Genomic DNA, 12,129 nt, shown 5'->3' on the forward strand with positions numbered 1-12,129 from the left:
TTCCTTTGACCTAGATTCCACTGTATAAAACAGGTATCTCTAAGGAGAACAAGTGTTAAATTTGGAACTATGTAAGTATATTGTAATGTTGTTTATAGTTATTATTCAATGGATAGGTAGTTACTTATATTTTGTGTATGTAACTATTGGTGTCTTTGATATACATTTCATAATGTAAATGACATGTATCTCTAAAGAGAACAAGTGTTAAGTTTGGAACCATGTTAGTATTAGGCAATGGATGATGTTTTATGGATATATTTTGTTACTTATGTTAGTGTACGTAACTATTTTCAGACCACCAGAGGAAGGCCTGATGCAGGGCCGAAACCGGTCGTGGCGAACTTACTCTTCTCGGCATTAGAATATACAACGCCGATTGCACTTCAATGTATATTGGACAATCCATTTGAGGCTGCTTGTTATTACTGTGAATTTAACGCCGACTGCATTTCAATGTATATGGGACAATCCATTTGATGGTGTTTGATATTACTGTGAATTTAAACAGTATACTAATTTGCCAGATATATTATTTACTGAACTGATTCATTTTCAATTGTATATATAGGAGGTCATTTGTGTTTGAGCAAAATGACTTGGGGCAGGAGTTAACAGACTCTTTGGGGTCTGCATGATGCATGGGGCTCATTTATTCTAGTGCCTCTCTATTAAAATATTGTCCCATATTTTTACAAGTTGGGGGATAGTCCTTAGCTTTCCTGAAGTTTTGGAGATTGCCCACACTTTGTGCAGTGTAAATAGCTGGAATAAGCTGTTCATGCAGCTATCCCATTTTCTTTAGCCTCAGGCAATCTGGGGATGGGGAAAGTACATTCTATCCCTTCCTATCCTCAGCTTATCAGCAACTACTCAATGCAAAATTCATCATTAAAACTGTCTGGGTAGGCCAGCCTCTAAATTGCAGACATGAGGTGGATGGTAAGGGTAGTTGTCCAGCAGCTTTAGGCTCAATGCTTCTTAGGCCACGCATGTTCTTCTAGCTACTACATCAGCTCAGTGCCATGGTATGAACTTCCTGGGTACTAATCCAGGCTACCAGAAATAAACTCAAAGGGATGCAGCCCATGTAGATGGGCCAAAATACGATTAATCCAATCATGGGTAAAGGTAAAGGTTTTCCCCTGACGTTAAGTCCAGTCGTGACCGACTCTGGGGGTTGGTGCTCATCTCCATTTCTAAGCCGAAGAGCCGGCGTTGTCTGTAGACACCTCCAAGGTCATGTGGCCAGCATGACTGCATGGAGTGCTGTTAACTTCCCGCCGGAGCAGTACCTATTGATCTACTCACATTTGCATGTTTTTGAACTGCTAGTTTGGCAGAAGCTGGAGCTAACAGAGGACGCTCACCCTGCTCCCTGGGTTTGAACCTGGGACCTTTCGGTTTGCAAGTTCAGCAGCTCAGTGCTTTAACACACTGAGCCACCAGAGTTTTGTATGCTATTTTACAATTGAACAAATTATGTTTCTCTGGATATTTCTTTAAAAACAAACAAACAAACACCAAACCATGATAATCATGATTTCCACCAAGTACCTATTGATCTACTCACATTTGCATGTTTTCGAACTGCTAGGTTGGCAGGAGCTGGGCTAACAGCGGGCGCTCATTCCGCTCCCAGGATTTGAACCTGCGACCTTTCAGTCTGCAAGTTCAGCAGTTCAGCGCTTTAACACACTGCACCACCACCAGGGGCCCAATCCAATCATAAAGGAATGGAATTGTTCCAATTCCAGAATTATTCCAGAAGTATTTATACTTGGTCATTTCTAAAACACTGATGAGCATAAATATTCTTCTATTTGTTGCACTATTGGTCTTCCCTGATTGAAAATCTGTATTTGGTTCACTAAAGCAAGGCTTTCATAGAATCATAGAGTTGGAAGAAACCATCCAGTCCAACCCCCTGCCAAGAAGCAGGAAAATTGCTTTGATGGTTTTTATCTCAAACATTATTTCCTTCTCCACTTCCTCCAAATGTAGATGAAAAAGTTATTCAGTTAAAGCTATCAATGTCTTTTTATTAGATCCCTTTTGCTAGTTTGTTTGTTGCTATACAATTTGTGAGAACTTCGTGTTATAGGTTCAATTAGATTTTTAAGAAGATAATTTCCCACTCAGTGCACTAATGAGTCCTCATTTTCTCTATAGCTTCTGAGGCAAAACAAACAGAAATTCATTGCCACAGCTTGAATGCTCATGGAACGTTAGCCCTGAGATAGCCATATTGATTGTTAATAATTTTTATTTATTATCCTGCTATATATAATAATAGGAGTGAACAAATAGAAAACACATATCTGAGAGAGCTTTGATAGAGCCTACATTTTCAAGAAATATATTTTCAGAATGATTTTCTTACTTTCCTGCCAATACTTTGGCACAGAAAATGAGGTATTGTTATATTTTCTTCTTTTTTAAAGCTATTTTGGTGGGATACAGTTGGTTTCTTGCACTGATGAAAGACACAGTTCAGGAGATTTTAGAAGAATTAGTCACCCGCACCTCCAAGCAGCCTGGATGCTGCTTTCCCTCATTCAAGCTCTGGCCTTCTATGGACACAGTTACTTTCACTTACCGTATATACTCGAGTATAAGCCAACCTGAATATAAGCTGAGGCACCTAATTTTACCACAAAAAAACTGGGAAAACATTGACTCCAGTATAAGCCGAGGGTGGTAAATTTCAGAAATAAAAACAGATACCAATAAAATTACATTCATTGAGGCATCAGTAGGTTAAATGTTTTTGAATATTTACATAAAGCTCAAATTAAAGATAAGACTGTCCAACTCTGATCAAATCATTATTCTCTTCTTCTTCAATGTAAATGTGCTTATGTATCCTTTTAATAATAATAGAGTAAAATAATACATGTAATAATAATAATAATAAATACAGGAAAATAATACAAGTAATAATAAATAGAGTAAAATAATAAATGCAATAATAATAATAATAATAAGATCAAAGTGAAATAATTAATGTATTATTATTATTAATAATAATAAAAATAGAGTAAATAAATGTAATAGTAGCAACAATAATAGAGAAAAATAATAAATGTAATAATACCAATAACAATAGAGAAAAATAATAAATGTACCATATATTCTCGAGTATAAGCTGACTCAAATATAAGCCAACCAGGACCCTCACCCGAGTATAAGCCGAGGGGGGCTTTTTCAGTCTTTAAAAAAGGGCTGAAAAACTAGGCTTATACCCGAGTATATACAGTATTTTGTGGCCAGTGTGCCTCATCCCTTCCTGGTTAAATAATACCAGAAACAAAGGAAAAGAATAAAATGCAAAAATACAATAACATTTCCTTCTGTAGAAAACATAAAGAGTTAAAGTTTCTCTCTATTACTCAATTTCACTCTTTAATTTTTAAATGGAATATCCAGAAGAGAATTGTTTTATTTCTACCTAAATAATATACTCTTTTTATTCAGGATACTTTCGATCTTTTAATGACCATTGGCCAATGTTCTATAGGATTCTGAATATGTATTGGCCAGGTTGCCTATCTCATTAAGGATCTTGTCACATTGATGAGTCCCAGCATTGCGATTCGCCCACCTCCATGGTGAATAAGTGAGGCAGCAGAACAATTGGGGTGCCCTATGCCCCACCTCGCCTCCAGCACCTATTACCATCACACTTGAAGTATCTCTGCGCAGCTTCCCCTTGCACTGGCCCTGTTGTTGCTTATGGAACACAGGAAGTATCCTGTGTTCTGGGCTCAGTGTCATAGGATGCTTGTCACACAGTTGTTCTACAGAGCTCTGCTTAAGTGACCATGTGTAGTGTGATGGGTGGCCTGGGGCTCCATAGATCAGCTGTGCTGCAAGCGTCCTATGATGCTTGCAGAAACCCGTGTGATGAAATTGTAACTCCCCTCACTTAGCTTGAGATCACTTTCTCAATTGAAAATTATTTTCTAGAAAGTCCCAGTTCTAAGAAATTTTTGTAGCAAGACATCTCAGTTTTCAAAAATAGCACTGACAATTGCAACAATAAATAGCTTCATTTGAGATTTGGGTTTATATCCTATGTGAGCCTTAAAGTCACTTTATGTTATTTGATCTGTTGAAAATAACATAAATTTATTTGGTCTGTTGGAGCCTCCGGTAGCCTAGGGGATAAAAGCCTTGTGACTTGAAGGTTGGGTTGCTGACCTGAAGGCTGCCATGTTCGAATCCCACCCGGGGAGAGCGCGGATGAGCTCCCTCTATCTGTCAGGACCCTGGCTGCAGAGCACCAATAACCTTACACAGAGGCCAGTCTCTATCTAATATCTTTATTAAAGAAATATATAAAATCAATAAAATCAAGTGAAGAATATAGTTCAGAAGTAGACCTTTCAAAATAGGTCAAATATAGTCCAAAAATGTATTGTCCAATATAAGATATTAGAGTTCAAAGTTTAATCCACTTGACCGAAACACACACTCTGCCAAGCAATAGTGTGGGGAATTAGCAGAGTCCTAGAGTTCAATGAAGCGTGACAACAAGGCTGGAATTAAACTTGATTCTTGGCTAGATTCATAACTGGAAACAAAGGCAAAACATGAGCGTGGAGCAGGGTCCGTGGTAAAACTGCAAGGCTAGGCAAGGCTTGAAAACTTGATCCGAGAAGCAAGGAACTGGGGTACGAAGTCCACACACGATCTCTCTCCTGAAGCTGATCAATTGACTCCGCAAAGAATTCCTCGCGCCAACCACCTATATTGGGTCTCGTTTTCCCACCAACAGAACTCTTTCCCTAGAGAACGAGAAGCGAAATCCAACTCTGTCCAGATGTGTGACTCCTTAGAATTTTCCAAGGGAAGCAAGCCTAATCAGCTTGATTTCTGGCAGCAATGCGTAAACTCCTCCGTTGAGCTTCTCTGTTTCCCCTTTCTCTGGAATAAGATTCTTTTCTGGGAAACGGGGGGGGGGGGGGGAGTTCTGCCCAAGGCCTGTTTGGCTGAATTCTTGAGGACAAACATCAACATCCTGCAGGTGAAGAGACTCCGGCTCTTGCTGAACCGGCGAAAACCCCATGTTTTTCTCTTCGTCTGCCACAATAGTACTAGGAACAGGACTACAAGGCCCATGAGTCATCACACTATCAACTCCAGCTCCATGTGGGGACATGAGAGAAGCCTTCCACAAGGATGGTAAACATCAAAACATCCGGGCATCCCCTGGGCAACATCCTTGCAGACGGCCAATTCTCTCACTCCAGAAGCAACTCCAATTGCTCCTGACACACACAAAAAAATTGGTCTGTTGAGAAATATAGGGGTAGTAATAGGGGAAGTGCACACATTCAGATTGCTTTATCTTATGTTTGAGGTACAAATCTCAGAGAGAAATTCTTGGCACATATGCTCCTTGTAGGTTAGGTTTCCCGCTATCAGCAACTGAGTAAAATATCTTTAAATCCTAAAACAAAACGAAATGAAATAAAATCAGGTTAATCATATAATATCAATCATTCACTTTTTGAAGTTGTATACATATAATCTAATGTGCAAATCAAAAATACACATCACATTTTGAACCTTCAGATGAACATGCCGAACCTAATTTTCACATTTCTCATCTTAGAATACAAAAATGCCAGTGCAATAATTAAAACCTTTCAAATCAAAATGCTAATGTGCTGTTTTCTATGCTGCTCTCTGGTTTGTCCCCCCCCCCCCCCCCAAATCCTCTAGAAATTGGATAGGTCAGTTTCTGAAATTAAACACCACGTAGCCTGAAGAAAATAATCAAAAGTAAATTTTAATGGGGCAACCTTTCCCTTCTAGTCCCATCAAATACTAAACAAAATAAATATGCTTTATATCTTGCTCTGACAGTTTTGCTATACCCAAACTCTGATGAGCTGCCAAGCAAAGTGAAAGCAAATATGGAGAGTTGTCTCTCAGAGAGCTGTGCAGCTGGTCTTTGAATGCTCAGATTTATTAAACATGAGCACACATTGCTGGCAGAAAGAAATTTATCTTCAGATGCTTCAAGACAGAGGCAGTCCACTCAAAAATAACATGGGTAGACATGTTTTGTGTGATGCTGTTTTCTCTTATCTGTACTTTTTTAAAATACTGCAAACCAATTAAAGTACCTGAACCTAGCAATCTGGCCAGCATGTCTTGGGATGCATCTGTAACAATTTTCTCTTAGCATGATTAAACTCCACTAGCTACATAAATAAAGAAATGCCAGAGATCCAGATTCTCTATCCAATCTTGATTCAATATGACAAAATATTGATGTTATAGCCTAGTCAGATTCTGAGTGTTCAGAAGAAGACAAAATCCCCTTCCTCCCCACTGGGAGAGATTCAAAGGGCCCTCCAATGGGACTTTCCCAATTGATATCAGGACCTATTAATCTAGCGGGGCACAACCTGAACTTAGTTTTATTGCAGATGGAGGAATGGTGGGTGTGGAAGAGCTAAAAATTCTTTGATTGTCATGGATTGACCATCACTTGATTGGTTTTAGGTTCAACACAGCTACCAACTGCTTCAGGGGTGGTGAACCCATTAAGATGGTCTGCCCCAAGAGGCTTATGGATCCGGACTGATTCCTGATGTCTCTGGGGAATTTACCTGTCATACGGGGCAACAATCCTGTTGATGCCTTGGTGGACTTCTACAATCGGGAGGTGACCAGGGCAGCTGAAACTATTGCCCCTGAGCACCCTCTCTCATCACTGAGATCCTTCTTGGCTCCCTGGTTTACTGGGGAGCTGGCAGTGTTGAAGCGGGAGAGACGAAGGCTAGAGAGCCTCTGGCGGAAGACTCGGAAAGCATCCGACCAAGCACGGGCTAGTCTTTCTTAAGGGCTACTCCGTGGCAATGCAAGCAGCCAGAAAAACTTTCTCAACTGCTTGCATTGCACCTGCAACTAACAGACTGGCAGAGCTGTTTTGGGTGGTCAGGGAACTCTTCCACCCCCAAAAGGGGAGGAGGCCCCTGACCACCTGGCAGCTTGATGTGGCGAGTTTGCACATCATTTTGCAGATAAAGTTGCTTGGATACATTCCGACTTGGACACCAGTCTTGGAACAGTGCCAAAGGATGTAGCTGAGGCATCTGTCTGTCCAGTTTCATGGATTCATTTCAGCTTTTCCAGCCTGGTGATATTGACAAGATTCTTGGAGCAGCGAGAGTGACAACCTGTGTTCTAGACCCTTGCCCATCCCGGCTTATTAAGCTGGCCAGTGGGGGACTGGCCGATTGGTTTATGAGAATAATAAATGCGTCCCTGGAAAAGGGACATATACCAGCTTGCCTTAAAAGCACAATTGTATGACCTACTCTAAAGAAGGCATGCCTGGATCCTTCAATACCAAACAACTATCTGCCAATCTTCAACTTTCCATTCTTGAGCAAAGTTCTGGAGCGAGTGGTGGCCTCTCAGCTCCAGGGGTTCTTGGATGAGACTGATTACCTAGGTCCATCGCATCTGGTTTTAGACCTGGCTATGGTACGGAGACGGCTTTGGTTGCCTTGGTGGATGACCTCCTCAGAAAGCGGAGTGTGTCCCTTTTGGTTCTCTTGGATATTGCAGTGGCTTTCAATACCATCAACCATAGTATCCTTCTGGGACGGCTTTTGGGAATGGGTCTTGGAGGCATTGCTATGCAGTGGCTCCGCTCCTTACTGGAGGATCGTATTCAGTTGGTGAAGCTGGGAGATGCCTGCTCGAACCCCTGGCCGTTGACCTGTGGGGTCCCACAAGACTCTATTCTATCTCCCATGCTTTTTAACATCTACATGAAACTGCTGGATGAGGTCATCCAGAATTTTGGAGTTTGGTGCCATTTCTATGCGGATCACACCCAACTCTACAACCCCTTTCCACCAAACTCCAAGGAAGCCTCTTGAACCATAAATCAGAGCCTGGCTGCTGTGATGGGCTAGATGAGGGCCAACAAGCTGAAGCTCAATCCAGACAAGACAGAGGTCTTCCTGGTCAGTCACGGACCCAATCAGGATATAGGGTGGCATACTGTGCTTGACTGGGTTACACTCCCCCTGAGGGTGCAGGTCTGGAGCTTGGGGGTCCTCCTGGACTCATCGCTGACGCTTGATGCATAGGTGTCGGCGGTATTGCATGAAACAAAATGACTGTACATTAAAACATCAATAAGCAAAAATGTCACTATATCTGGCACCCATGTGAACTTTTTTGGATTTAGCAGCATTCTGGATTTCAGAATTCTGGATGAAGGATGTTCAACCTGTAAGAAGTAATAGCCCACTGAGTAATTAGACTAATGAGTAACATAACAATTTCCTTTCAAATGTAAGGTTTTAAGCTCTGCTAAGAATGCCATTCATAGACCGAACTATAAATTGGCTTCAGTATTGGCAAATTAATGAAGAATACAAAGAAGAAAAAAAGAAAGGATTTGAAATAAAAGAAACATTTTGGGATAAAATTAAAAAAATAAATAGCAAATTAATAAAAATTATATATAAACTACTTACCTGGAGGAGGAACATGTAAAGGAAGTCATGGTAAAATGGGCCAGAGTGATAGGACATGTTCATTATGTCCAACACTTTACTGAGCCATTTTTCCCATGGTGGGTACTTCTTCAGTCTTCCATTTTACACTCCCACCACATATGGATGAAACACAACTAATTGGAAACCACTCATAGAGTATTTGCAAAAAGAGAAAATAAATACTTATATAAAATTTGATTAATGAAAATCACCAAGGCAAAACTATAAAGTAAATGTATTGTAAATTATACAAATACAAAGGATAAAACTTATGGACAAAAAGAGAAAACAAAAATGAGCCACGCCACGGGCTCTGGAAGTAACAAATAGTATAGCAACTGTGTATATGTATATTATTTCTTTTTTTGTTGTTATTGTCTTGTTTTTTTATTTTTTTGTTTTATTTTTTTTTACCTGTCCCCATTTTTCCTTGTTCACTTACCCTCCCCACGCCCTCCACTTCTTTCCTCTTCCACATAGTCTGTATATAGTGTACAATGTTTTTATTGTATTCAGAAAATACAATCTTTGTTGTTATAAGAATTGTATCAAAGTTGCTTACAAATCTTACAATAAAAATGATATTATAAAATAAAAAAATACAGTAGAGTCTCACTTATCCAACACTCACTTATCCAATGTTCTGGATTATCCAACGCATTTTTGTTTTCAATGTTTTCAATATATCGTGATAGTTTGGTGCTAAATTTGTAAATACCGTAATTACTACATAGCATTACTGCGTATTTGTTATGGTTGAGCCTTCGGGCTCTGGTAATGGAAGAAGGGGTCGTAAGACTCCTCGAGAGTCAGACACTCTCGAGGAGCGTGAAAGAAAACGTCTCCGGGATTTGTTTGCAGAGCCGACAGATGAGGACTCATTTGAGGGTTTTTCTCAGGGTTTGGAGGAAGAGATGGTCAGCTCGGAGGAGGATGACATGGAATGGACTCGTGTGAGGGAGGATTTGGGTGTTGGGGAAACAGGCAATGAAAGCGTGGGAGGTGATTGGCGGGTTGCAGGATCAGACCCATGGACTGGTTGGAGGGATGGAGCGGGATCCACAGCTGGGGATGCTGTGGGGCGTAGTCGAACCTTCACAGCTTAAGCTCTGATGAGGATGATGATGTTGGGGCGTCTGGAATTGGGATGGCAGCTGACAGCGATGATGAGCTTGAACTGGGATAAAATGGGGTTTGGGACCAAGGTCTAATTGCGTTGGGCAAGGTAATCTGGACGGACGCTTGGGCTTTTGTTTGGGAACTTCCTGAAGACGGGTGTGATTCGCTACTGGATACGTAAGTTTACCAAGGACATTGGGCATCGACGGCGGGAGGAACTGTGTGGGGTTTTTCTCTGTGCAACTTGTGTTTAATCTTGATAGCTTGAACCTCCGTCGTCTTTTTGACGGGCAATACCTACTTACACTGGATTGACGCTGGACTGACTGACTACGATTCCAGATTAACCCTGCTGCTGGCTATCGGTGAGACCTTTGGATTCCTTGATGACTACGCTTGGCTATTGATCTTCTGGACCGGATTGGGACCCTGCTGACTGCCGTTACCCTAAACCTGAATCCTGACTACGACCACGCTTTCGTTCGCTGCAGGAAGGAATAAACAAGCCTGTTTTACTCCCCTGCTGTTTCTGAGTAGCAGAGAGGAATCTGCTACCAGTCTTTTGTTTACATTCTGACTCCTGTTGATCCTCTTTTGTTTGCATTGTTTGCCAAGCTGAAGTAAGCACTTTGATTTAATCCGGATTACACTGCTGTTTAACCCGGTTTATCTCTTTGAACCATTTAAGCTCAAACTGAGCTGTTTTTTGTTATTTATCCCACTGAAGTCAAGTGTTTGCCCTGTTCTTTGTTTCCTACGGGCGTTTTTAGTTCTGTAACCTCAATAAACTGAGTTTTGTTTTACTTGCTGGCGTTCTGTCTCTGACAGTATTGAACTACTTTTTCTGTCAGATTTGTTGTATAACATAATGTTTTGGTGCTTAATTTGTAAAATCATAACCTAATTTGATGTTTAATAGGCTTTTCCTTAATCTCTCCTTATTATCCAACATATTCGCTTATCCAATGTTCTGCCGGCCCGTTTATGTTGGATAAGCCACGATGGTCCACGCTCTGGTTACAGCTCGTTTGGACTACTGCAACGCGCTCTACGTGGGGCTGCCTTTGAAGACGGCCTGGAAGCTTCAATTAGTACAACGAGCGGCAGCCAGGCTTATAACTGGAGCGGTGTACAGGGAGCACACCACTCCTCTGTTGCGTCAGCTCCACTGGCTGCCAATATGCTACCGAGCCCAATTCAAAGTGCTGGTTTTGGCCTACAAAGCCCTAAACGGTTCCGGTCCAACTTACCTATCCAAACGTATCTCCTCCTATGAGCCAATGAGAACTTTAAGATCGTCTGGGGAGGCCCTGCTCTCGGTCCCACCTGCCTCACAAGTGCGGCTGGTGGGAACGAGGGATAGGGCCTTCTCGGTGGTGGCTCCTCGGCTGTGGAACTCCCTCCCCAGTGACATACGGCAATCTCCATCCCTTCTGAGTTTCAGAAAAAAGGTGAAGACCTGGCTTTGCGAACAAGCATTTAATGAATGAATTATGATGGCTTTAACTCGGTCCGGACTAAGGTTTACGTGCAAGGTTTATGTGGACGAATGGATTAAGTATTTTATTATATTGTTTTAAATGTATTTATTGGATTGTTTTAAATTGATTGTTTTAATTGCTATGTTTATTTTTGTACTGTATACCGGCATCGAATTTGCCAGATTGTGAGCCGCCCTGAGTCCCTTCGGGTGAGAAGGACGGCATATAAATGATGGAAATAAATAAATAAATAATAAATAAGCGAGACTCTACTGTAATGCCATTCACAATCAATGCATTCTTAAACTTTTACTTAATTACATGTTCCTTAATAGGTATGCATATATTTGGAACTGAATAAACACTGGAATGCACACAACTAAGGATAATTTTAAAATGTTTTATAATTCTCTGACATTCACTCCATTAGAATTTCTATCAGATGTTTCAATATTAGCATATCAGTAGAAAAATATATTGTTTTGCTATTTGCAACTATTCTTACACCATAGTGGAGACTGCAATGTTCCTTTCTGGGTTTCAGACAGAAATATGGTCAATTGTAATACTTTCTGCTATCCTAGTCTAATTGCAGTACTACCTATATGCTTTCTTTCTTTGATTTCATCCACCTTCTTTCTTTCTTTGTTCTTCTGTCTAAACCTTGTTTTTGATGAGTGATCCCACTGGCCTATCTTTCTGGACTTTTGTTCTGGGATAGTTCGGAAGACTTTAAAAAAATTATCTTAAGTGGGCTTCCTTGCTTCCTCTGTTCAACTCCCTATAGTCTGAGCTGAACATAAAAATGAAAACATTTCAATGCTCACTATATGCAATTTATACTCCTTTTTGAAGGCAGCACAGAGGGTGTTCATCAGAAAGATTCTATTGACTTTAATGGGACTTGAAAGGTTGAAGCTGTCTAGCACAATCAAATTACAAATTAGCCAATGGGAATTAAAAATAAAAGAGAGCCATCCATTCCCACTATTATC

General features: G+C 40.8%; 1 long non-coding RNA gene across 1 annotated transcript; it reads left to right on the plus strand.

Moving 5' to 3' along the window:
* The first annotated feature begins 9,640 nt into the window (after positions 1-9,640).
* LOC134298991 (uncharacterized) lies at positions 9,641-10,456 on the plus strand. The gene is made up of 2 exons (XR_010006146.1): positions 9,641-9,830; positions 9,917-10,456. It is a non-coding gene; the product is annotated as an uncharacterized LOC134298991 (long non-coding RNA).
* Positions 10,457-12,129: the final 1,673 nt, after the last annotated feature.

The sequence above is a fragment of the Anolis carolinensis genome, chromosome 4 (genome assembly GCF_035594765.1).
Source record: "Anolis carolinensis isolate JA03-04 chromosome 4, rAnoCar3.1.pri, whole genome shotgun sequence".
NCBI lineage: Eukaryota > Metazoa > Chordata > Lepidosauria > Squamata > Dactyloidae > Anolis > Anolis carolinensis.